This window comes from Copadichromis virginalis, linkage group LG9, assembly GCF_057382275.1.
Source record: "Copadichromis virginalis isolate Kocher_CV1m ecotype Utaka linkage group LG9, C_Virginalis_male_GT1.1, whole genome shotgun sequence".
In the NCBI taxonomy this organism is placed as follows: Eukaryota; Metazoa; Chordata; class Actinopteri; order Cichliformes; family Cichlidae; genus Copadichromis; species Copadichromis virginalis.
Window position 1 is genome coordinate 21,322,684 of NC_140626.1, and position 26,283 is coordinate 21,348,966.

The 26,283-nt window shown below is 41.0% G+C and overlaps 1 long non-coding RNA gene across 2 annotated transcripts in view; it reads right to left on the reverse strand.

Moving 5' to 3' along the window:
- The window catches only part of LOC146701803 (uncharacterized), a 37,513-nt gene that overhangs the window by 5,228 nt on the left and 6,002 nt on the right, over positions 1 to 26,283 (reverse strand). Inside the window, exon 2 of one of the 2 annotated variants that reach the window (XR_014922393.1) lies at positions 2,037 to 2,227. This is a non-coding gene — a long non-coding RNA (uncharacterized LOC146701803). Of the gene's footprint in view, positions 1 to 1,933; positions 2,228 to 26,283 lie in introns of both variants that reach the window. The other variant, XR_014922392.1, reaches the window with a different exon arrangement.

Below are 26,283 nucleotides of genomic sequence, written 5' to 3' on the forward strand. Positions count from 1 at the left end.
TCAAAAATGTGAGATTAGGACTCGCTACAATTGATTTCTTTGTCGCCATGTCAGAGATAATTTCTTTACCTTGTGACTCTGCTTTTAAAGGATTTACAAAAGCTAGAATAGATCTCAGTCTAATAATTAAGAATCATTGCGTGCAGAGTCTTGTCACTCAGCAGACATCTGTCAGCGCAGCAACATTATATGTTCCTCTGCTGATTGTCTCTTTTGGGCGAAGACACCTCAAAGAGACATTATGCAACTCTCCCATAGTTTTCTGTTAAGGACTGTTTTAATAATAATAATAATAATGGTTTGGATTTATATAGCACTTTTCAAGGCACCTTACAATGCCACTATTCGTTCACTCTCGCATTCACACACTAGTGGAGGCAGCTATGGTTGTAGCCACAGCTGCCCTGGGGCAGACTGACAGAAGCGAGGCTGCCATATCGCGCCATCGGCCCCTTTGGCCAACACCAGTAGGCGGTAGGGTAAAGTGTCTTGCCCAAGGACACAACGACCAGGACAGAGAGCCCGGGGATCAAACCGGCGACCTTCCGGTTACAGATACGCTTCCCAACCCCCTGAGCCACGGTTTCATCCACCCTAACCATCAAAACATTATCAGAAACGGTCTTAGTGGAAGGGTGGCTGTCAAGAACCTATTCTTAAGAACAGGGAGCTCAAAATCAGTGGCAACAGGTCTTATGGACAGATGAATCCAACTTTGAAAAATTGAAATTGTCGCCAGTATGGTTGGAGGTCATGAGAGGTACGACAGTGAGTGTCTACAGCTATCTGTATGCATGGTTTGGAGCTGCATTTAAGGCAGTGGTGTCGGAGAACTTGTCAGAATTAGTGGAATTAGAGAAAACTACCATCACATTTTGAGATCCCATGCAACAACACTGATCACAAACACAGTGCCAATTCGGTAAAAGCATACATGGGTAGAAGAAGTGTGTTGGAGCACTGTGGGATCACCGTGACAGAGAACAGAGCAAAAAGAGCTTTGAATGTCCTTCAAGAAGCCGGGAGAAATATTTCTAAACACTATTTAAAGAAGTTACAAGAAAGTTCTCCTAAGAGAACAAAGGTGGTCTTACAAAATATCGACTTTTGAGTTCATCAGAACTGTACAAACTCTGCCTGATATCCTGTATTTGCAGATGCTTCAATAAATTGCGGCTCCAATTTCCCATTTTCCAAACAACATATCAAGAAATAAGAGGTGTCTCAAAACATTTGCACAGTACTGCATACCTACATAAAACAAAATACATAAAAAAAATCATGTAAATTGCTTCTTCTTTGCTACCTTTAAAGATAGTAAACAACAAAACTGTATCACAGCCAACATCTGGTGACAAACAGCTTTAATTCTGAGGTGATTCTGGTCCAGTCAGAGTCTGAAGTTGTGTTTTAATCCCTAATCTTTCCATAATTACGGATTATGAATTTGCCTCTGTTTTGACTCATGTCTTCAGTTGTCTCAATAGGAACAGCTACTCATGTTTATCCACCTACACAGCTGCTTGGATCTCGCCCATCTCACTGGAGGATATTCAGATTCTAACACACTTCACAAATTGGTTGTCAGTAATTTGGATTTATGTTGATTTTCTTATGTTGCGTACATACTTGGCTACACAGATAATTAAAACGAAAAATCACAGACAAATCGAAGGCAACTGAATTTTCTTCCCTCGCATTCACCTAAGTTCATCTGCTTCACACTACCTGAACGAAGCGTCTGCCCCTTAAAACTCATCCCACTCCAGCTGCTTAATGTCTCTGTTGTAACTTGAACCGACAGGAATGTAAAAGAGTGCCGATGCCAGCGCGATCTGCGACCTATCCATCACCGACAACAAGCTCATTACCCAAAAACCTCTTGAGCGGAGCTGCGAAACAGGAGGGCACCGGGGGAGGTGAAAGGTCTGACCTGGACTTTCCTGGGTTTGCAGGACCACCCCGAGCACAGCGAGATCTCAAAGCCAGACGAGAGCACCCGTCTCCTGATTCGACGTGACGTATATAATATTTACGTTTCAGATGCATAAGCCTCCCCGGGTGCAGCAGGGGATCCTCGTCACTTAGCACCGTGTGATGCTGAGTTCAGGGCCAGGCAGTCCTCGAGAGCTCCAGCCTCATTAGCGATCTGTGTTTCCGAGATTCACCAACTGACGCTGACCGACAGCTGCTCCAGAGGAAAGCCAGCGGGCTGAGAGAGCGCTTCCTAAAAAGAAAAAAGAAAAAAAAAATCACCCTTTCACAAAGCAGAGGCTTCATCTCACACTGTGACGCTCAAATTTCAGTGGAAGTGTGCTACACTATCCTTTCTCTGCCAAACCAGAAATAAATTGGCTCAGACTTTTCAGCTGCTCTTTGTAATGAGTCAGCGTTGCTGTTTCCCTTCTCACAGAAAAAAAGAAAAGAAAAGGGGGACCACACATATGAAAAAATGTGGGCATTTCACTTAGCTCTTCCTGCCTCTCTTTGACTCTTATGAATGGGTACAAATGAGACCACAGGGAGGAATGAATGCGCCTTTTTCATATCTTTGAAATCAGCTCAATCAGATAGATACTAACAGCTGATGGAGGCAGTGTGTGTCATATCGAGCTGCTATGAAGTTCAAGGTGTAAGAAGAGAACCCCCAACACCCGCCTTCAGCATCTTTTTTTCTTTACACGAGGAGCCAGTGAAGTCACCACAGCTGCTGCCTCTCTGCCACAGAGGCCGAGTGAAAGGTCGTCCCTCCAGCTGAAGGTTGTAAATTCAAGACGTAAAACGGGAAAGACGCGCCACTAAACAGGTGCAGGAGCAGAATGAATGGTCACCCGGGTTTTTTCCCCCCCCCCAATCTCAGAATGAGCAAGGACAAAGAGGGGGTGAAGCGGGCGTGTTCAGACTCAAGCAGCGATAGTCCTTCATGAAACCTTGGATTGTCTCATTTTGGAGCAGTACTTTAAAAAAGAAAAAAAAATCATCATAATAAAACAAAACCAAACATCCCTATCTGGCACATACAGGAAACATGAGGTGTTCGGTGAAACCTTAGCTGAGTGATTTAAACCAAAAGGAAAAACCATGGTGAGATATGACACCAGAGCTACATCTAATGAAAGTGATCACTAGTGTATATGGTAGTGATCGCGGTTGTATATTCCAGTGTGGACTGGAGCACATGAATAATGCATGAATGCGTATTTTGTTGTCGGGTGGGATTTTCTATCATTAATCTGCCTGCTGATCCACATTTATTTCCACGTTACTCGACAGCTCAGCGTCGTTACTCAAAGTCGGCCGGCGCAGTCTGAGATATTAGTTTGAGCTGTCCTTTGAAAATAACTTTGCACTGATAGAGATTTGTGTGGATAAACTGTAGCGTCTCTCCTTAAGGTGACATCTCAAACCACATCTATCTTGTGTGAATATTAAGCACAAGGGTCTGCTGCGATCAGCCTGGATTCACTTTGATTAAAGTTTATTTTTTCTTCTTTTGCAGTTCATACGTTATTCAAAAGCCCCCAATTAGACGTTTGTGTCTCATGTACGATCACAAGTTTACAGCGTGTGTTTACTGCGATGCCCACCAACAGATCTGTCGTAACACCTCTACCTTAACTGCCTTCCATCTCCTCCCTTGACTGATTACCAGGTTGCGTTCAGGTGGAGTATTAGCTGAAGCAACACTAAAACATGGCGTGCAACTGCGGTTGTGACGTCACCGTTGGCGCGAAAACAAGCTGCTGCCCAGCTTCTCCCCACAGATGACACAGTCCGGTTGAGGTTGCTTGCACAATAATCTCTACTCACTATTTTCCGCTTTTCTTTAGGTGATGGGCCATCATTCATGTGCCAAGCTGCAACTGCGAATACAGAAAAAAAAATGCATTCTCATCCAGGAGTGTCACACAGTGCCGATGTGACGTGTCTCATCGTTACGAAAAAGCCGTCTAATGGCAGTGTTGACAGCTGAGACAGAACTACTGTTTTTTAGAGAATGGCAGAGTTTGTGAGGTGGGTGGAGAAGCCAGGAGACGTTTCACTTCTCCTTTTATCCACATGCCCATCTGTTCCTTCATGTGACTATTTTCTAAAACTCTTGCCATCTTTCAGTAATAATGTATGTTGTCACAAAGCCCACAACACACTGGCGTAGGGGTTAATAAGCCGTGCGCACTCCATACAAATTCAGGCGTCTGAATTTTCCTTTAAAAGTTCAGGACTAGAACTCATAAACAGAAGGTTTATTCTTTATCACCTGATTCGGGTCTCCATCTCTTCTCTAATTGCCAAAATTACTTTAAGTCTGCATTTCTTTTGAAAGGATTAATGCTCGAGTCAAGGTGCCCCTTCTCCAGACCAGCAGAATACCTGCAAAAGCTGCTTTAACATGCATAAACTGAGATAGCAGCAAACTAAAAATCAAATCTATTACTTCCGGTGAGTGCTTCACATGATGCTGGGATCAAATGAGGACCCTTTTATGCTTCAGGAAATGTTTTATTAACCTATTTTTATTGTGAAGGTTAACTGAACATACGCGGATAATGCAGCAAACATCCGAGAATCTTTAAAGCCAAACTACCAATTTGGGGTCACCTAGAGGACGCCAGGTCATAATCTAACTTGACAAACCACTGGCTTTGTCCACATTGTGCTTTGTTTTACTGACTTCCTCTGCTAATGAGTACATTTGCGTGAAATTGTTCTATGACACAGTAGAAATAGTTGTAAGAGGGATATAATTCATATGGTCACGCTGATACTGTTCCCGGTGACATTCGTGGAATTTCTTCCTGTTTATTCTCCTTTCATCTCCACATCCAGTCATTAAGAAACATCCTACACAAATCCAATAAAGGAACAACCAGCCCTCACATTAGCATGCTGATGCAACAGTGCTTATTTCCTGCCTTAAGAATGACACCATTATCATCCTCAGATAACCAGCAATAAAATTAAGTTTGGGTCTTTCCACTGCTTTTAGGCCCCTAATTTCCCCTAATGTCCTAACGTAAGAGAAACATGCTTAAAGAGTTCAAACTTTAGAAAACGTTTTCATGAAAACTCTCCTTCTCACCGTCAGCTCTGACATTTTCCATGATGTCAGTTCTTCTGATTGACCCAACCGTGAACCATGTGATGCTGTAGATAATGAAGCTGCACCGTGTCTGATTTTTCCCAACGTCACGAGGAATTTCATGTATTTTTGTGCCCAGAGGGCAAAAGCAGCAGCAGCAGCTTCAGCCGGGCATGTTCAGGAAGACACGGGAATAAAGCGGAAGCAGTCAAGGCATGAATTTCATACCAATGTGACACATGACAAATGAACTTCACAAGAGATGAAAGATCTGATTACTCAGATTTTAATAACGAAGGATCGCTGCGGTAGCCAAAGGGGAGAAAAAAAAGCATCTAAAGAAGCCACATGTGTCCTGATGTGAAATTTATGAATTGATAAAGCAGTAAAAATGTTAAGTTTAGCTGCACAACTTCCTCTAATGTAGTTCCAGTGTTTTTTAAGGGTCATGACCTTCTGACCGCACCGTCCGATAAGTCAATCAGTGGACTGCGTGACAGACTTTAGATAAAATGTGGAACATGCAAACCAAAAGCACACAAGCAAACAAATGATTATTCATTCATTGATGTTATCGGCCACACATATGTGCAACGTATGTCTGCATACAGATTTACAATTAAAAATTTCCCGATGGCAACGGTATCAAACCACCCATCTTCTAATGAAATGAATGAAAAAGCGTTTTTTAAAAGAAGACAGTTTCGTTTTTTCTCTAAGTGTGTAAACGATCGAATAATTTTCAAAACATTTGTACATGTGAATTTCCCCAGAGTGCGAATAATAGAGTTTGCATCTATTGGGAGAAATTCACCTTTTCTTGGTTTCATTGTGTTAACCAGTAGGTTCAAACCTCCACCCAGGATTGGAGCCTCTGTTTGCCCCTCCTGACGTCTCCTCCTCACTGCCGTTTCTGCCAAATGAAAAGAAGCAGCTCGGCAGTCAGAGTGAATCTGATTCAGTGTGAGCAGCCTGCTGCCATCACTTTTGGTGCTGTGCGTTCACTAGTTTCACTGTACCTTGTGTGTCTTGTGATGCTACTTTGACTGTGTGCAGTTAACCGTGCACACGTCTAATTGGTCTTGAGGCAATCGATTTACTAATTTGTCTACTAGTTTCAGGAGACTGGGGCCAGGGATATATTTTCCCACCGTTTGTGTTACCACCTGGCTCAAAAGACCCAACATAATGTGGATAGCTCAAATAAAACATGGGTTTTATTTGAAATGACTTCATAATCTCCACTCACAAATGTTTTTGGTTAGGTAAGGCAGGTGAGTTGAAGACCGTTACAGCAGTTAAAGAAAATGGCTGAGATTATAGCTATTTCTGGTTTATTCCTGTTTAGAGCATCATTTATTGGCCTTTAGTTCTCCTGTTTGCTGTAGGATGTAACAGTGGTGGTGTTGGAGAGAAATCTACTCAAACCATGCTTCTGCTTTTTTAAATTCTTGTTCATTTTAAGATGCTGCTTGACGTGCTCTGAAAATAATGTGAAATTTCAGGCATGATTTTTTCTTTCGGGTTCATTGGAGGCGTGACCACATGCAGATTACTTTTCTCATTAATATACGAATGCATGTTTGTCTTACGTTTGCAGTGATGCGTCACAAATGCATAGATAACTACCCCAGCTGTCTTTTATCTTTCAGTTACGTCACACCCTCTATACTTGAAAGGTGTGGTCATGTTATCTCCACCTAAAAATGCTTCTACGTCACTTTTGAAATGCCGACCTTTGGTTGATTGTGAAAAACAGAAAATGTATTCAGGTTCACCTCATAAACTCAGAAATCTATGTCGAACTTTCACTAAAACATTTTTTTAATGATCACACTGCAAAACGTCCAGTCTTCAAAACTCCTTAAGAGTCAAAAACAACAGATGAGGCGGATTGATGCTAAATGTATCCCATTTGATACTTCTAAATCATTAATTTTTCCTATTTTGTCACCTGAAAAATCGCAAATAACCTAAAAAATTATATAGATTTTAAGCAATGAATAACAAAAACAACAGCTGGATGAAGAAAATATCCCAAATTAAAACTCAGGCAAATTAATATTTTATTTCTTTTTTTAAATTTGTTAGGTTCAATAGACACAAAAGAATTCATGACTCGGTCTTTAAACTGTTAAATTGGTGACATTTTGCTATTAAAACCATGATTTATTACGATATTAATGCTCAAAGTTGGTCAAAAAAATTTGTTAGATTGTGGAAAATTGTGGCAAATGCACACTTTGATGCAACTGGAAAAATGTTCACGATATGGAGATAAAATGTTAACTTTTAACTGAAATTTGCTCAATTTTATATAGATTTTTTTTTAAAATTTAGATGGGTTTTGTCTTTGTTGACAGATTTGAAGTAAAAACAAGACAGGAAACGAGGGGAGGATACGCAGCAAAGGGCCACAGGTTGGACTCGAACTCGGGCCTCTGCATTTAAGCCATGGGGCGAATGTCACCCTGCTCGACCAGTTAGCTAAACTGGCACCAAAAAAAAAAAAAAATCATAATTTATTCAAATCATCTCACTGTCACCAACAAACTGATCCAAACATTAAAGCAGTTATAGCAAGCATCCGCTGGCGGTCACTCAAAGACCCTCATTCTGCTGCAAGCCTGCTGCTTTAAGCAACAACCAATAACTAACCTGGCTTCACATGATGCTGGAGGCACTGCATTAATCAACAACTCAAGAGACATGTGAAACAGGAAGCTCTGTGTCCTCTGTTCAACAATAAGGACACAGAGCTGTGATTAATTGCTGCCTCTTGACCACCGCGCTGCAGGTTTAACGGACACGTTACTTCAGCTTCTTTTATCCGACTTGCAGAAGTAGGAGCGTGTCCTCTCATTCACTTCTTCGGCCTCTTTTGAACTCTCTCGAACATGCAAGGCTAAATATTTACAAGTCGGCCTTTGCTTGTTTAATGTTAAAGGCACACTCACACTGCAGAGTAAATGAATGAAAAAGCTGTAGACAAAACACCTCCAGCAGCTGATGAGTACCAGGCCACTTTACAGTTACCCACAGGCTCCCCACAGGTTCAACCTCCTTTTCAGGACATGAGAGACGGCGACCCCCGGGGAGGGGGAGTTTGCTCGGTTGGGGGGGCTCAGCGGAGAGGCGGGGCCCTGCTGACGCTGCTGTCTCTGTGAAAGGAGGCAATCTGTGCATTTAGAGTTGGGTCAGGGCCAAAGGGATTAAACCGAGGTGGGCTAGACTGCCATCCGAGGGCATTACACACAAAGACGACGAGCTATATGATGAGCTGCGAGCATGGCGTTCGTCAGGACGCAAGAATGAAGGCACGCAGCATTGAGGTTTCTGGATTTTCTTTCTTAATTGGCTCTTTCCTAAACCCCTCCCCCAAACTATCCAATCATAGATTTTCACAATATATACAGTAAGTGGACACAGCAACTCTGCCAAGCATTTTATTAGCAGACTCACACTCAACATTTAGAGGTTCAAGAACGTCGTCTATTTCTACATTTTTGAAAACTCAAAAGAAAAAGTGTAAGAAAGTGATTAAAACTTTTTTTCTCTGCTCTGTTACCATAATCTGCTCAGCTAAGTAGCTTACTGTCCACAAAGCACACACTTTTAAGTCCTCAGGAACAGAGCTGGTATACGCTGAGTTTGGAAAAGTGGCTAAAAAAGTGGCGATGCAAACTGAACCCCCTCATTTAAAAAAGGCTGAAAAACTGTGAAATCTTTTTGAGGGTTGCTAACTCCATCCAGTGAGTCCTTTGCTGATCAGAAGTTGCTCCATTTGGTTCTAAAATTTGGAAAGTCTAGATGATTCATATTATTTGTCCTTATTTGAGTTTGTGGCAGTAGCAGCACAGCAATAAACTAAAAAAGCTATTTCCCCTGAACTCCACTGAGCTGAACAGCAGGAAATGACAGCAGTCCTTGTTCTGCTATGCAGCCTCAGAGAGCTCGGCACAGCAGCAAGTGAACCACTTCTCACCTCCTGCAGGTTCTGGTTAGAGATTTCCAAAGCAGAACAAGGACTTCTGTAGATAAGAGGGGAGAGACTCTCTGCAGTGACATGCAGGACAACCGTAACAGTCACCAGGTCAGCTGAATAGTAGTGAAACATGATGCAAGAATATACCTGGGAAGCCCATCCAGGTAAAGTGAGAAGCACCACAATCATGTTGGTCAGAACCCAACAGAAACGATACTGAACGTGCTCTACGTAACCAAAGTGCAGAGAAACGTGAAGCATGCGGGTACTCCAGGGTGGGTTTTGTTTCCTGGCCATCATAAAATTTTATTCAAATGAATCAGGAAGGAAGTATAAACCAGCTTTAAGTCAGTAAATCCAGCTTTCGTTCAATGTTGTTCACATTTCATTCTGCAACAGCAAGAGAGTAAAAGATGGTCCTGGAGTTTAAGCAAGTGCCTTGAATTTTGTTTAATTGTATTCAACTTTAAGTTCCTTTAACACCAAATAATTAAAGTTTTTATAACCACAGGTGTAGTTTACAGCAGGCATATGTCTCTACCACTAATCTGATACCTGTGCATGCATTTATGTATGTAATACAAGTTCCACCTCTTAAAAAACAAAAGAATGGTGAATATGTTAAGCTGCAGGAGATCAGGCGCCCTCTCTACTCTTAGGATCCTTTTAGATATCCTCCTGAGACCCGAGCTCTTGTTTGGGTTTTTGATTAGTTGGACTTGATAAGTTTAAAAAATAAACATCATGTTTGAATAAAAAGTTGTTGTTGTTGTTTTTAATATTATGCCCTAATATGGGCACAAAGGCTAAAAGAACACAATGAAGTTTGAGGTACGGAAAAGCCCAAATATAATGTCCCCAAATGAGAATGCAGGCTCTATAAAACTCATAGCTAGGGCTGGATCAGGTGACCCTGAACAATCCCTCAGTTATGCTGCGTCTCAGGTTCCTGGGGGGACTTCCCATGATGCACTGAGCACTTCATTTCCATGCATCTCTTCTCACCCTGTACTGCTCGTCGTTAACTTTTTTTTATACTCATTCCTGTAGCGTGTATGTCTTGCTGTCCTTTTTTCCCCTCATCTCTAGAGCCTGGTAAAGTTTCTTCCTGTTAAAAGGGAATTCTTCCTTCCCACCTTCACTAAATTCCTGATCAGTGGATTGTATATTGCTACAGAGTCTTTATCTTCTAATATAAAGTGCCCTGAGGCTGCTGTGGTTTGGCAATAAACAAATAAAACTGAATCAAGCTGAATATGACAAGCTTGGACATTGTTTTGTTTTGTTTTTTGGCTAATGTGTGAAACTTTAATGTTACAAAATTGACTGATACCAACATCTGAGGACAAGATGAAGAAATTATTAGCAAAAGGTCTTTTTAAAGAGAATTTTTAAACAAAAAGGTATTTTTGTTAAAATATGTTTAAAAACATAAAAATTCCACATTTCATGAGTGTGGAAGAAGAAAAGTAGTGTTTGTTTTCAACATAATATAAGAAATAAAAGCAGGGAGAGGGATTTCCCTGGATGTTTTTTGTCTATCTTTGACTCACAGTTTTTTTTTATATAAATATGAAGACTTTGGTGTTCTTGCAACTGAAATAACAACTGAAAAGCAACACAGCTAAATAGCACTTCTGTGAAAATCTGACTGCATTTGAAGCGTTTAAGCTGCTTCCTTCTGCAATAAAGCAACAAAACTGCCTCCGTGACAGTTTTTTTTATCTCAATCATTTGGCAGCTTAAATAGTTGCTAAAATGGGTGAGAATTTGAGAATTTTGGTGATATTTAGAATGCATGCTGCAGGAAAGAAAAACGGGGGAGGGGGTTAAGACTGAGAGGACAAAAGCATCTGAGCAGTGAAGGGACTCTACTCGCTTGTTTTTTAATCCTTTATCAGTTAACATTTGGAGATGCTGCTAATTCTCCATAAATGAAGCATCTGTTTCTCTTGCCAGTAAGTCGAAAAAGTGCCAAGATCAGTCAGAGAGTAGCAAGAGTTTAACCTCGGGGGTAAATGATCGATGGAAGTAAGCTACTAAACATCAGCTGTTGGGGTTTCACCAAATCTGTCACGAATGCTTTGGACACGGCTTATCAAAGTAAACCAACACATCAAAGAGTCTTTTTCTTTATGTGCTGCTGTTAAAACAGCTATAAAAAAAGAGAACTTCCTTTACACCTCGGGGCTTCGTGTAATGTTACAGTGCAACTGAGCAATCTCACACATAAGAACAGCAATCTAATCTGTGGTGAATCAGCAGCAACTGAAAAAAGTCCCAGCCTGCTTCTCTACGATAGTGAAAAGAACAACAGCCATCAGCAGGAAGAGGAAACAATGTCCAATGTCACCACGGGAGGATGAGGCCCGCTCAATTCTCCAAATCCGAGTGTGAAACAAAAGATTCCATTTGTGCGTTTACAACAATTAATGGGGAGTTTTAAACCGTCGCCTTGATCCGAGATGTGCACAATTTCTCGTGAATCTTAGACAAGCGCGGACAATCTGCTGTGTGAATGAAAGGCTCACGAGACGTGGCAGAGCACAGACGAGGCATTTTTCCAGCCTGGTGCTGAATTTGTCTCATTTGGCAGAACCTGATGATTAGATTCACAAGTCCATAAATGTAATCAGACAAAAAAAAAATCTGGCACACATTAAAAATACTAAATGCATTGAAAACTGTGAGAGTTGGATGGCTGATGGAGCAACTTACTACTTTCAGTGCACCTGCAACACAGCCAAATTCTATTCATTAATTAATCCTCGGGGACAGAAAGTGTCAGTCTTTACAAAGAAAACTGCAAGCATGTTTGGATTACATACATTAAAAGCTGTTTACTTGTCACCATGTAGGAAATAAATGTATGTCTTTATATGGTGTCTGTAAACACAAAGTTGTGAGTTTAGTACACTCCATCATGGTCATGAATGTGATTGTTTGAATTTATTTTGTGTTTTCTGTTATCCACACATGGACAAAAGTATGCATGCAGGCTCCAATACATAAAAACACCCTGACTAATACTGTCCCTTAGCAAGTTGATCCTCAACCAGACGCTTTGACAGTCTACTATAATGCTGGCTGGATATTTGACCACTCTTCTTGGCAGAATTGGAAAAGTTCCTTTTAACTGGTTTAGTTTCCTGGCACAGACTCGGCATTTAAGAGTAGTCTTAGCTTGCTTTATTCATTCCTAAACCTGTTCTGATATATGTTTGGGAACATCCAGCTGTGTCCAAGTGTTAACGATCTAGCTGTTGATTTGAGGTGATGAAGAATTTGGAGGTGGTTTCACCAAATTTGCCCTTCGTTATTCCATCCACTTTGTGAAATTTATCAGTACCACTGGCAGCAAAGCAGCCCAAGAGCATCATGCTACCACCACCATGCCTGAAGCTGGTACAGTGCTCTACGGTTTGAAAGCTTCAACATTATTTCTCCACATATGCCTCATTGTGGCCAATTACCTCCATTTTCATCTTGTGCTATAAAACACTTCTCCAGAAAGCATTTGGCTTGTCGGTGTGAGCAGTTTCAGTCAACCACGAGGGTGTCGACTTTGGAGCAGGGGCGTCTTTCTTGGTTCTTGGTCGGCTCCTGGCTTCACTGTGTGGACAGTGATGCTGGTGTGGACTGTGTTTCAAAGCTGTGTCGGTCCCAGGAAATCAACACATCTAAATGAACTCTACCAATTCTGTCATGAAGAGTGGTCAAAAATCCAGCCAGAATTAGGCTGGAAGCTTGTTGGTGGCTACCAAAAGGGTCTGGCTGAGGTGTAACTTGCTAAGGGACGTTGAATGAAACATTTATGGGAATGCTTGTATACATCTATACTTTTGACACTGTGTGGATTAGAGAAAATATTTAATAAATTAATAAATTCAAACATGCACCCTGTTGTTTTTTAAACAATGACTCTACCCTGGAAAAGCAGTTCAAAGAAATCACAAAAAGCCCCAGTTTACCACACGATGAGTGTATAAACGTCTAAACAGCTGCATTTGCATATGACTATATAGAAACTGCACCAGAAAAAAAATTTGGTAACAGAAATTTTCTGGTTTCTGTTTGAAGTCTCAGTTCATTTTGCGAATGGTGCTAATCAGGGCTTGGTTGAATGCAGCAAAATGGTAACTATGGAGTGTGGCAGGCTACGGTGCCATCGTAATTTAATTTTCAAATCAGGACTTTTCTTCTTGCTGAATTTACAAGTGATGATCAAAGAAAACACACAGAAATCGTGGATATTTGATGCTTGCATGAGAAAATCCTCAAAACGGTCCATGAGCAGACGAGAGGACGGCTTCCCTGAATTAAACGAACCCCTTCTAAGTTTCAATCAGTAATTTGAGAACAAACAAAAACTGTTTGTTTCAGATTCCCACATGTGAATATTTGCTCTTCCTTTGAGCTTTGAGTCTCATTTTAAATATTTTATTTATTACCTGAAAGCAAATATTAAAAAATGTGTAATTTGTGGCCTTCATTTTCATAACCCATTATTAACCCCACTCAGGCTATGTGATATCATTAGATAGCTTATTGTGATCCAAACATAATCAGTTTACCAGCATATGTGATGGAAGCGGCAGTAAATCCTTCTTTTTAATGAGCAGGAGTCAATGATTTTTATATTCATATTCAGGGTGAGCGCTTGACTATTCTGTGCCCAAGGCACAACTAGGATTTATCCATTTTTTTTCCCCCACTTACCCAATTCAGGGTCGCAGGGGGGTTGAAGCCTGTCTCAGCTGTCATAGGGTGAGAGCAGAGTACACACTGGACATGCTGCCAGCCAATCGCAGCACTACACTAGGATTTAATATGTCTTAATTAATGTGTTAAAGTGTTCCCCATTATGAGGGATTTTATTGTTTGTCTATTTTGTGCTCTACAAGTGTAAGATATGCAGTGCCTGCTATTTCAGTGTTAACTGATACTTTAAATAAGATAAATACTTTACTGATACTTTAAATATCTTATTGTTTATCATTTCATGTAGAACATGATAAGGCAATCATGATGATGGTGGTTATAAGCAGAGCTGGCAGATCATCACTGAACCTCTGAATGTTAATATGACATTCATCGATCACTTCCAGTAACTAAAAGGCATCAGTGGTAACTGAATGGCATTTCAGATCAGTGCACCCCGACAATCAGTCAAGCCAGTATTAGCAGCTGGCAGTTCAATTCATTTTTATTTACGTAGCGCCAAATCACAACCGAAGGTGCTTTATATTGTAAGGTAAAGAAACCCAGACAATCAGACAACCACATTTAACCACATTTAACCTCCTAAGACCCAAACTCTTCCACGGCATTTTAATTTCTCTTTGATATTTGGCCATATTGGGGCCCGATGAATGTAAAAACAAAGAATTACAAGATTTATTTTTTTTTACCTTATTTTTGTTTTTAAGAAAAATGAGAGCCACATATGAGGATATTCGTTTAAAATTTTGATAGAACAGTAGCAGTATAATGTCCTCGTAAGTGAATATCAGGCCGTTGTAGAGCAACATTGAGTATTTTGGTCTAAATAACCCAAAATGTGATGTCCACATATGTGGACGGCAGGTCCTAGGAGGTTAAGGAAAAACTTGGTGACAGTGGGAAGGAAAAACTCCACTTTAACAGGAAGAAACCTCCAGCAGGACAATAGCAAACTATCATCTTTTCAAACTACTGGAACTTCTGAGCTTCTTCAGTTATAGAAAAGTGGTAAAAACAGACACAATCGAACACTCGTGTCTTCGTCACAGCTGCGGCACCAACAGCAAAACATGCCATTTTACAAAAAATGAGATTTGCACAACCTCCAGAAACAGCAGCAAGCAACAAAGGACATGAACACATTGGTCAAATGACACTACTTGCGGGAAGAGACGGTCACTTGAAGAACTCCATTATAAATAAATGTGATATGGGAAAATACTTTAACATCAAATGTGGCAGGTACATGACATATTTCCTGCATCCATCTCCAGTAACAAAACTGCCTTTATAAAAGTTTCCTCTCATGTTTTTCAGAGTAGAGGTGTAACCTGTGGGGGAAGATAAGCTTTCCAAACCTTATGCTGAGGACAAAGTCAAAAAGCTTAAAAATTTTCTTTTGGTTTTGTTTCACTATTAATTCAACAAATGCAGTTTTTACATTTCGGTGACCTTTAAAACTGCAGATTTGACTCTCTTCCCATTCATTCAGACAGGCAGCTGTACATAACACTGTATTATAAGAACTAAAAGCATATGGACTTATATATTCCCTCTATGTTACTCATTATAAATGAGTGCTGCACCCGAAGTCTAACCTTGGCATAAAAAAACCCTGCATTCGAGGGTCTGTTTAACAACAACACACCAGCAGATATGTCATTCTGTCTGTGCGTCATGCTCCAGCAGAGTGAAGGCTGAAAAGGGAAAGAGGAAAACCTGCTGCAGTCAGACCCGAGGATATTGGACTAATGAGCCGTTGTTTTTAAGAGTATCTAGTATCTTCGTGAAGGTGGACAGGTTACAGAGGTCACATGTAGGTTAGGTGGCTCTGCGCAGGAACCTGTTCACTGATTAAGATGAAGGATGCTGAGGACATAATACAGGAGAGGTGTAAACGAGCCAGGGGCCCTGGGGGGCCCATCTGTTGTGGGCAAATAAACAGGGAATGGGAAAACAGCGCTGTTCTTCCCCCCTTCGAGGCTCAGCAGACAGCTCCATTAATCAGGAGCAGGATGAGCCTGCTGTGAGCTCCAGTGACAAGTCAGCAGCAGCACAAAATCCCCTCCTGCTCCTCTCGCTGTATCTCCATTAGAGACGGGAGGTGTCAGCTGGCTGCCACTCCTGTTCCTCTGTAGTCACTATCAGTGTTTTCACAACTGTCCTCCAAGAATAACAGAAAAAAAAGCTAACCATGAGGAGCGTAACAATTTACAGGCTGTCATTAATCCCAACTAAAAATAAACATTTGTTTAAGGAGCTTCTTCCAATCCAGCCAAACAAATGACTGCAAACCCCACATTTATATAAGGTTTGACAGTGCTACAGTAACAAGTATGCATACACAAGAAATCAATTGACTGTAGTGTGATGTCCAGAAATTTTTCTATTAGTTTTTCTATTAATTACTGGAGCAAGATGAGTGTTGGTTCAGCTAGTTTCTACGAGTCATGCAGATGCACTTTAGGCCTGCTAGTAACAATTACTCATTTTTCCTATGAGATTTCATATTATTGTGAGAAATGTCAAACTATTGTTTCTCAGATACTTACAGCCTCGATTTAAATGGAGAACCAATGGTCAACAGTCCAAACCCCAACTATAATAAACATGTGACTAGAAACAGAAGCAAATGATACTGAGATGTGGCAGAATTTGGCATTTTTAGTTCACCGTAATAACATGAAAACATTGCAACAAGCTAGTTTGTGGAATATCTACAAGGAAAGAAATTTCACAATCAACTTTGTGGGGATAGGTTAATTGGTTAATCTAAATTGCCCATAGGTGTGAATGCGGGAGTGAGTGTGAATGGTTGTCTGTCTGTGGCTACGTCCACACTAATGCGCATCGTTTTCTCTTCGTTTTGGCCTCCCGTCTACACTGAGACGGCGTTTTCCTCAAGGAAAAAAGCTGCGTTTTGGAAACACTCTTGAAAACGAATACATTTCTGTCCCGTCGCAGTGTGGGTGCTCAAAATGCAGACTTTCTAAAACGATGACGCATTTGATGCAGTCATGTGACCAATTAAACAAAGATAGCGGAGGGCATTATACAGCAGTTGTTTGTTTGCTCTCAATTTTGACAGCCCTAAAAATGATTAATATCAGTTTGTACATGCTCCAGATAGCTTTTCTTCAAATTCTTTAATTCTCACTCGCTTTTGTGCATGCACAGGACTGGAACGTAAGCGTTTTGGGCCGTTTCAATGTGGACGCACAACTCTGTGAAAACGACTGAAAACGCTAGTGTGGATGCGGAGCGTTTTCAGACGAAAACGCCGTTTTCAAATCTATCCAGGCACCATGTCAGGTTATTTTCAGTGAGACCACTAAAAGGTAGTTTGGAAATACACCAATCAAATTCATAAGAATGTGTTACAAGCATTTCTTTTTTTTCCTGGCTTTGCAGTCATTAAAGCCGAGACAGCAAGGATTTCCCCGTCTCCGCTACAATCCTGTCACATTAGGGAATGCTGTGCAGCATTCTGGCATCCGAGAGGCCTTTAAATGATTATTCAAATCTGACTCGTTAGTATTTCATCTTCTCACCGCCACCACTAACGCTCAGACTTCTGTAACGCTGTGCTATTTCCAGCTTGAACACGGCCTTGGCCCCAGTTGGCAAACACGTCTCCTGCATCTCTAGAAGTAAGATAAGACGTGTCCCCTCAACACAGCTTCAGTAGGGAGAGGGGGAGGGGAAGAGAGGGGTGAGAGGGTGCAGGCGGAGATAGTGGAAAGATGGAGGTGCACTTTAATAGTATGATTCAGCAGAGGTATCAATTCCCACAGATGGCAGGCTGGCTCCTATTGACTTACATAGGAGGGGAGTAAAGAGGCAATCAAAACCACCCCAGGGACGGACAGTCAGCACATCAAAAGGGAGCCGGATCACAGTGCCTGAGGCTCCCCATCAGACCTGAGTGGGAAATAAGGTGAATGTGCTTGAAAATACCACAAAATTCAGTCTACAGGTTTCATTTAAAGGCCATGCTTATTGATAAAACCTTTAAATGTCACGGAAAACACTAACTTCGACGGAAGTTAGCTACTACCTTGCCTCAAGCCTTCACCAACTCCGAGTGATCGTCCAGACTGACAGCTGGAGATCCTGAGCGACAACCTGTCTCGAAAGGTAGTGAAGACGAGGTGTCAGAGTCCTGTCACACCTAAGCGCAGTGTGCGAGCCCCAGACGTGCTCGTGCTTGTTACTGGAGACTGGCAGCTTTCACCCTGGCTTTAAAAAAACACCAGCGTGTGAGAAAGGCGTTTCCACGTAAAGCTAAAAAGCCTGCCGCTCCTCTCACCTCTTTACTAAAACAACTTTTCATTTGGCGAAGCACACGTTGACAGTACGCAGGCTAGCGACACTGCGGGAGTGAAACTACATTAACCTTCTGCGAGGACTTTTAATCAGTCTAATGAGTGTTGCCAGGCAGACAGCAGCTGACCTCCAACCCCTGATGAGCAAGTGATGGAGAGAGTTGGCACTGGCAAGACACCATAAATATTGCATTAGCAGTGCTTTAATGATCATTAAACTGCACCGTGAACTCAACACGTGTTACACCGCCCGCTCCTCTGTGTCATAAATGGATGTCAAAGCTGGATGCTGTAATCTGATTGGCTTTTCATTGCTGTGGGAAATAAAACATCTGTACAGCATGAGGATGTTTAAGTTGCAAAGGGCATGGATCAGCATATAAAACTGCATTTTGGTATTTTTTCGCCTTTCAGTAAGACAACAGAGAGAAATAGAGCACAGTGATGTTTTACACCAACTGCTTACCACATGATTATCCAGAAAATACTTCATATAGAATAAATAAGCTGAAACCACAACGAGCGTAGCTATTACGTTCTTTTATGTTAATTTGCAGGAAAAAAACTCTACAGTCATTCATCTGGTCTGAGTTCTTTCCACATGCAAATGTATATTGACCGCAATCATTACCCAGCCTAGGTGCATTTAATGTTTTTCCGTGTGCCAGACGGCATAAGCTGCTGTTCCTCTAAGGCTTATAACACCTGCAAAGCAAAGCCATGCATTCTGGCCATCTCATGGAAATGTCTCAGGAAGATCTGCTCTGACAGTGAGCACCAAAGCCACCTACTTTAATATCAAAGATGAAAGAAAGAAAATTGAATGTGCGGGCTGCTATTAACAAGTTTACAATAATGTGAGTAAATGATAATGCTGTTGAGATGTACAGTGCAACCATCAGTGAGCTTTATGATGGTCAATAATGAGGCTACAGGCAGTCATTTTACTGAAAAATAAGGTTATAAGTCCCTGACTATTCCAACCTGAGAGACAACACACCATTGTTCAGCTGCAATGCTGTCATATTATGTGATAATATGCAACTGCACATTTGTGGCTTTCTATATTGTGGTATTTTTGCACTTGTTACCTTTTAACACCATCTGCTTCTGCTTGTGATCCCTTGAAGTGTATTATTTTAAGCTCATTTCAGACACTGGGCACATACCATTCCTGTCTCCATAAGTGTGTTTAAATTTCTGTCATAAATTTACATTTACTTTAATGTTCTTCATGTCTTCAATTGCAAACCCACTAAAGTAATTGAGAAAGCCAATTCATCTGCAGGTATTTGCCAAAAATAAAAAGACTGTTAACAATGGCTCAAGCGGTGCTTGATGTTTAGTTCTCTTTGGCACTTTCACTATGAGCACGCAGTTAAAGACAGTGTTTGGAAATAAAGGCTTGCACCACTATATTGGCACAAACACCTCATACCAACTGTCAGGCACGGTGGTGGAGGGGTGATAATTTTGGCTTGTTTTATAGCCACAGGACACCTTGCAGTCATTGAGTTGAACATGAACTCCTCTGTATCCCAAAGTATTTTAGAGTCATATCTGAAGCCACCCGTCTGACAGCTGAAGCTTAGCAGTAACAGATCCAAAGCACAGTGAAAAATCTCCAACATAATTGCTGAAAAAGAAACGACTCAAGGCACTGCAATGGGCAGACCGCAACCTGACGGACGTCCATGTTAAAAGAGCTGTCCATAAATGAATGCCTGCAAACCTCAATGAACTGAAGCAACGCTGTGAAGAAGTGGGCCAAAATTCCCCCAAAGTGATGTGAGAAAGTCATGAAGTCATATAGAAAGCCATTACTTCAACTCACTGCTGCTAAATGTGCTCCTAACAAGTTACTGAAAACGGAGGTGTACTTAGTTTTTCACAGGGAGTCCTGTGAAAGGCTTCTTTATCACAGGTCTCTGTGTGGGCTGGAGTCAGTGATAACTACCCCCTCTCCTTCCACACAGACTCAAAGAAAGACCTATCTTCTGCACTGTAAAAAAAAGTGAATATGATTTTAAACAAATGTGTTAGTCTTACTACACAATAGCAGCAAAATTGTTAAAGTAAAATGGTTTTGTGCCTTTTATTGTTGTTTAGGGCACTCTTACAAACCTTCAAGGTGAACCAAGGAATTTGCATGAGAAACATGCGACATGGTAATTTTGTCTTTGCCTACATGTTAATGGAACCATTTGATATGTAAATATTACTGGATCCCCCAGAAACTACAGCTGGATTCATGAGGTGGCGTGTTCGCTGTCCGCTCCAATCTGGGGATGGCCCGTTTGCCTGCAGTGAGCTCTGGTGCCAGATGGAGGGGGTCTACAAAGTATGTAGTACGGTGGGTCTGTGGGCCACTCTTTGGGTCTCAGTGCTTTTGTTGGCCTGAATGCAAAGTTACACCATACAAAGAGCTGAGGTGAAACCAAATGCTAAAAACAATGAAAAGTGAGCACTGGAGTCCCCGAGTGCTTTTCATGCTTTATTTTTGATCTGTTCCGGCCCACTTGCCAACCACCCTCCAAACGCTCACGTAATCTGCTTCTAGCAAAACACAGTCAGGATTTTGTACGACTGCACCGGAGCGTTTCTGTCCAACCATAATTGTGTATGTGAACAGACACATTTGAGAGACAATAAAACCGTTTTACTTAAAAGCAACCCGGAAGCCGAGGTGTTCAGGTACTGTGCTGAGTGGCTCAGCTTGTTTCTTTTCTGAAGTGATAAAATACTTTACAACAAAATAAATAAGCTTTAAATAATCTGGGACTGAAGCTTTTAAGAACTTGGGTTAAGGCCACCAACAGCGGCTCCTTGTGCTTATGACAATACTGCTAAGACATGCCCAATTACTCATTTTATTTGACACGAGCGTCACCAGAACGCATGTGGACTTCAGCTTTAAATACTACAAGCAAACAAAAGGTGTCTATTCGTCTCCCGCTCCACCTCGCCTCTGTCAGCTCAACAAAGGAATTCTGAAAGCGGCTCATTAAATGTGTAGGCATGTTTCCTTTCAAACACAAGACCTTCCACAGCACAGTGGCAGGACACATAAACACAGAATGTAGGTCAGTCAAACAGTTTGCGTCTGTTCTCTCCCTCCACGCCTGAGGTAAGCTGACAGCAAAACCAAACACATTGTTTGCCGAGTGTGACTCATCTCTCCAGGAGAACCTGGGAAAGTGGAGCAAGGTTCACCTCCTGCTCCCTGAAGTTGCTCCCCGCACTACAGTTGCTGAACGTCTACCTGTCGATGTGACTGACAGCAGCCAAGGTTCCCAGGACCTCCTGGGTGTGTTTACATCCGTGTATCATTTAGGGGCATAAACGATGTCGGGTGCTAGCATTGAGAGGAGAAATCAGAAAGAGAGGTGTGTCATGGGGGGAAAAAAACATTCAGTGACTCACACACATTAAAAAAAAGCAGTAAGTTGAGTTTTCTGTTTGATATAAAAGCTGCAGCTGCAAGAGTCTGGCATCTGTGCCAAAGCTTCAATGAAACTCTGAAATGTGTAGAAAACAAAAAAACTTTTCAGTCTTTTAAGGGACTTTTTAAATAAACTCCTGGAATTCATGGTGGAGTTCAAGAGTTGAAAGATGAAGTAGGTCCTAACTGGATATGCTGCTTTAATACTAGAAAGTATTTAAAAAATTTGAAGCCTTTTATTTAAACATTTAAATATGAGTGGGCAGAAGCTGAAAGCAATTGCTTTAAAGTAAGAAGTGTTTCCGGAGGCAAGAGCGTTAAGCAGTTTTCTCAAATATTTTCACATGACATGGACTAATTATGCTGAGGAATAAGTATTGTTCTGGTGGGAAGAAATGTTGATAATAAAAGATACATATGTGTACATAAGTGAATACTGTAAACAGAGTTGACACAAAGAATAAAGCCTAGATTAAAGTATAAAAAAACAGGCGTAGCCACTAGTGTGAGAACTTAGTTAACAAGCTACGTGCATAGACTTTATGAGGGCATGCACAGACACACATATAAATAAAAGAAATACACAAATAAATGTAAAAAACAAACAAACAAACACTTTCACTCACCGAAACTGGACCACACACTATATGAATAAACATTTAGCATAACTAACTGTTAGCAGTCAAAAAAGGCAGAAGGCACCAAAAGCTGTATTAGTTCAGGAGCAGAGCAGGAAGGTAGGTGGTTCCATCCGCACCTCACTCAATCTGCACATCAGAGTGCTTTTGGAAGCATCTGAACCTCGTGCAATCCATCAGAGTTTAACAGTGTGTGTGCTATCATTAGAAAGCATGTATTTATGTGTATGGATAATGAGGCGTGTAGTAAAAACAATGCTTTGACTGTTTAGTTGGAGTAGAAAAGCTCCATATAAGTACCAGTGGCTCAGTGCTGCAGAAAACAGACGTTCTGATGGTGGAGATCTTAATAATTAATAATAATTCAGTGTCCAGACTAAAACTCCCATATTTTTTTTAAATATTACTACAATTTAAATAATGTATTTATATTTACATTAATCTAAATAAGACTACTAAAGCCTTTAAATAAATATGGTGTGGTGCACCCCATGCCCCCCCTTTAGACTCGGCCCTGCTTTTTGCAGGTATCACTGCAGTAGAAAAAGTGTGACGGCTTTCAGAAAACTGCCAAACTACATTGACGGTTCTGCATATATACATCTTTATTTTAACTTCTATAGCTTTACTGAAAGTGTAAAACAAACGGTGGTGGATGGGAGCACGTGAAAAGTAATTTTTCCTTCACGTTGGAGCTCGTTGTACAGGTGGTGGATTGTTGAAGGCCTGCTGTCAGCCTTTTTCCAATGCAAGTTTTGATGGCAATTACAGTAACGAACGCATCCCTGGATGCTAGAAAAAACATTTTCTTTTACTCCACCTGAGCTCACCTTCCCAGTAACAGCTCCACCTTTTAGCTCTTTACTACATATGTGCAGACGCCACTGTTGCTCTTCTGTTATCAGTCTTTTTGTGGAGACATGTGGTGGCTCCTAAATACGCTTATTGCAGGTCTGTTTTTTAGTCAAAAAATTTGGGTGAAGCGGTCATGTTTACATGGTGACAACTGAATGCTACAGAGTCGTGGATTAAACGCAGCGTCAGAGCAAAGAATTTGCATCGAGGATTTTGTGTAATTGAGTTATTCGGTGAATCGTTGCAACCGTAGAGGACTGACTCAGTTTTAGAACCAGCCTTAAACCTTTTTCTTGCCCAAAATGGAATAAATTTCTACTTTTGCAGCCAATTATTTAAAAAGTAAAAAAGTGTATGGGACAGTTTTAAAACCAGAGGTCAGATGTGAGTTTCTTTAACTGTGGATGAAACGGCTCATCAGTGTGACTGATTGCAACACAGGGTCTGAATGCAGGGAGATTTTAACGCATCTGAACACTGATTGGTGAGTCCTTGGACTTTCCATTGAGGATAATTCCTCTTAAACATAAGAAACACAGATACAACTTTAAATCAGTCCTACATAAGTAAGCGTCTCCTCTGTCATGTCACTGGTATTTTTGGTATCTAGGTTACAACTCTGCAGCCAGGGTCATTAATCAAAACTCCGGCACCAAGAAATCCAGGTTGATGCCCCCGTTAACAAAAGATTATCAACACCAGTATTCAGGAGCACAAGATGGCATCTTCAAATTGCTTATTTTGGTATTCCAAAAGCCAAACCCCCCACAGATTTAACGTTAAAGACAAAATAAAACAGCACATATGCAACATTTTTAAATCAGACTAGCTGAAATCACTGAATATTTGCTTGGTTTATTAAAATATCCTCATAAGGAACATCCATAAGCTTCCATGCTTAATATTATATTCAGATCTCATGTAATCATCCATCCAGGTCACAGGAGGGCTGCAGTCCATCCCAACTACCTACTAGTCCACACAGAGCTATCAGATCTATGGTGTGACATGTTAGAAATGGGAGCACAGCTAACAACCAGAGATAATAAGATCAGCAAGTAAAGTATATAGTTGTATGTTCTGTGTCTATAAAGCCAGTAGACTTAACTTTAAATCCTGCCCTCTTCTTGGCCCCCTGTGTGGAACATCGAACTCTTGTGGGAGAACGAGCTCTAATCCAGCCGGTCCGTCCTGCTTTGATGAGGACTGCTGTAAACAAAGCAGCGCATGACAATACTCGCCGCACTCTGCTACAGCATGCATTCATGTCCTCTGCGTGTAGAAATACAAAGGCTGACCGGCTACGGTATTCAGCAGCTTGTTTTCCATCTGAATGTGGGTTGAAGAGCAGCTCGAAAAGCTACACTGTGACAAAGGAAGACACTTTTGGTGAACTGAGAGGAGGCTGGAATCTGTTTGACTTGGATCATGTTGCGTTCTAAAACTTTTCATTTTAGAAATGTATATTTTACAAGCATAGTCGATGACATCACTTCCTAGAGTGACCAATACTGTTACATAACAGCCAGACACAGCAGAAAGCACCCCACAACACTCCTTTCTAAGGACACTGACCTCAAATCTGCCAGCAACAGTAAAATTATTAAGAAGATGACCAATAAACTACTATCGATGTGGTAAAACTTTGTACTTATCTGGATAAAACTGTAGTGACCCTGGTGGATCTATGTTTTGTATATATTATGTTGTGTCATGGCTCAAATCACAGAAGAATGTGCAGAGCACGGACGTAAGAGTACGTTTTCTGTATGTTTGCTATAAGTTTTCAGTCTGGTCAGTTCAGCATGACTAAAACCGGACCTCCTTTTTACTATAACGTCTCAGTCACAGAGTATGTGTCAGCGTAAAGACAGGAAAGCTGTGTCCTTGTCATTTGCAAGAATTAACGGTGTAATTGTTGAAACCAGCTCCCGGTTTGGATTTCAGACACAGACACTCTCTGCTTTTAAAATTAGGCTTAAAACTTTCCTTATTGAGAAGGCTTATAGTTAGGGCTGGATCAGGTGACCCTCAATCCTTCCGGAGTTATGCTGCAATAGATTTAGGCTCCTGAGGGACTTCCCATGAACCTTTATATCTTTAAGACATTTCTGCAGCTTAACTAATTGGTGTGTGTTATCTGACTTCATGGACAGATAACTGGGTATAATCTGCATAGTAATGAAAATGTATGCTATAACTTCGAATGATTACTGCCTAAGGGAAACATCTATAATATAAACAGAAAAGGTCCTAGCATGGAACCCTGTGGAACTCCATAATTAACCTTAGTGTGTGAAGAAGACTCCATTTACCACTGCAACACTGTACTTTTAATTCAGTGAGCTAATGACCATACTCTGAAGAATCCAGCTGTCTTTAATTTGATAATTTACAAAATGGACTTTATGTTTATTTAGAAAGACCTAAAACTAGTAACTGAATCCATAAAGTAATCATGAAAGTATTCACTGAGGTCACAGAGAAAGGGAGTCACAATGGCCATTTCCCATAAACGTCTATACAAGAGCAACTCTCCTTCTTGCAATCTGAGGAGTGGCCCTTCTGTTTGACATTAAAATAACTCGGTTTAAAGAACTTCTATGTTGGCTTCATTTTCCCCGGATGCCACTTCCATCTTTTATATACAGAGAAGGATAGTGTGTCAATGTGTCAGTGCGCCCCAGGGCAGCTGTGGCTACAATGTAGCTTGCTATTGCCAGTGTGTGAATGGGTGAATGACTGAATGTAGTGTAAAGCGCTTTGGGGTCCTATGGACTAGAAAAGCGCTATACAAATGCAGGCCATTTGCCATTTAAGGATAAGCTGCAACGCAGTAAAAAACACAGAAATGAAATGATATTATAATGATAGCTTAGCCACCTCAACTATGCTGACAAATATTAAAAATAGGTGCAACAAATACCAATGAGGCATCATTGTTCATTGAGAAGTCCATGTGAACACACAATTAATATCACCAAGCAATAACTAACAACTAATGGAAGGAAACTCATGCTATCTCATTACATTTGGATGAGTAATGGCTCCACATTACTGAAAAAATGTGGTCTGAAAACACTGTTCTTGGCACCACTGATAACGTCAGTAAGATGGCTAAATTGCTTACTATTTTACAGTTAGATGGATGCTGCATCTAGTGCCTGACTCATATTTCTCATCAACATATTTCTAAACAGTCTCGGTGCCTATCAAAACACACTGACAACACAGAA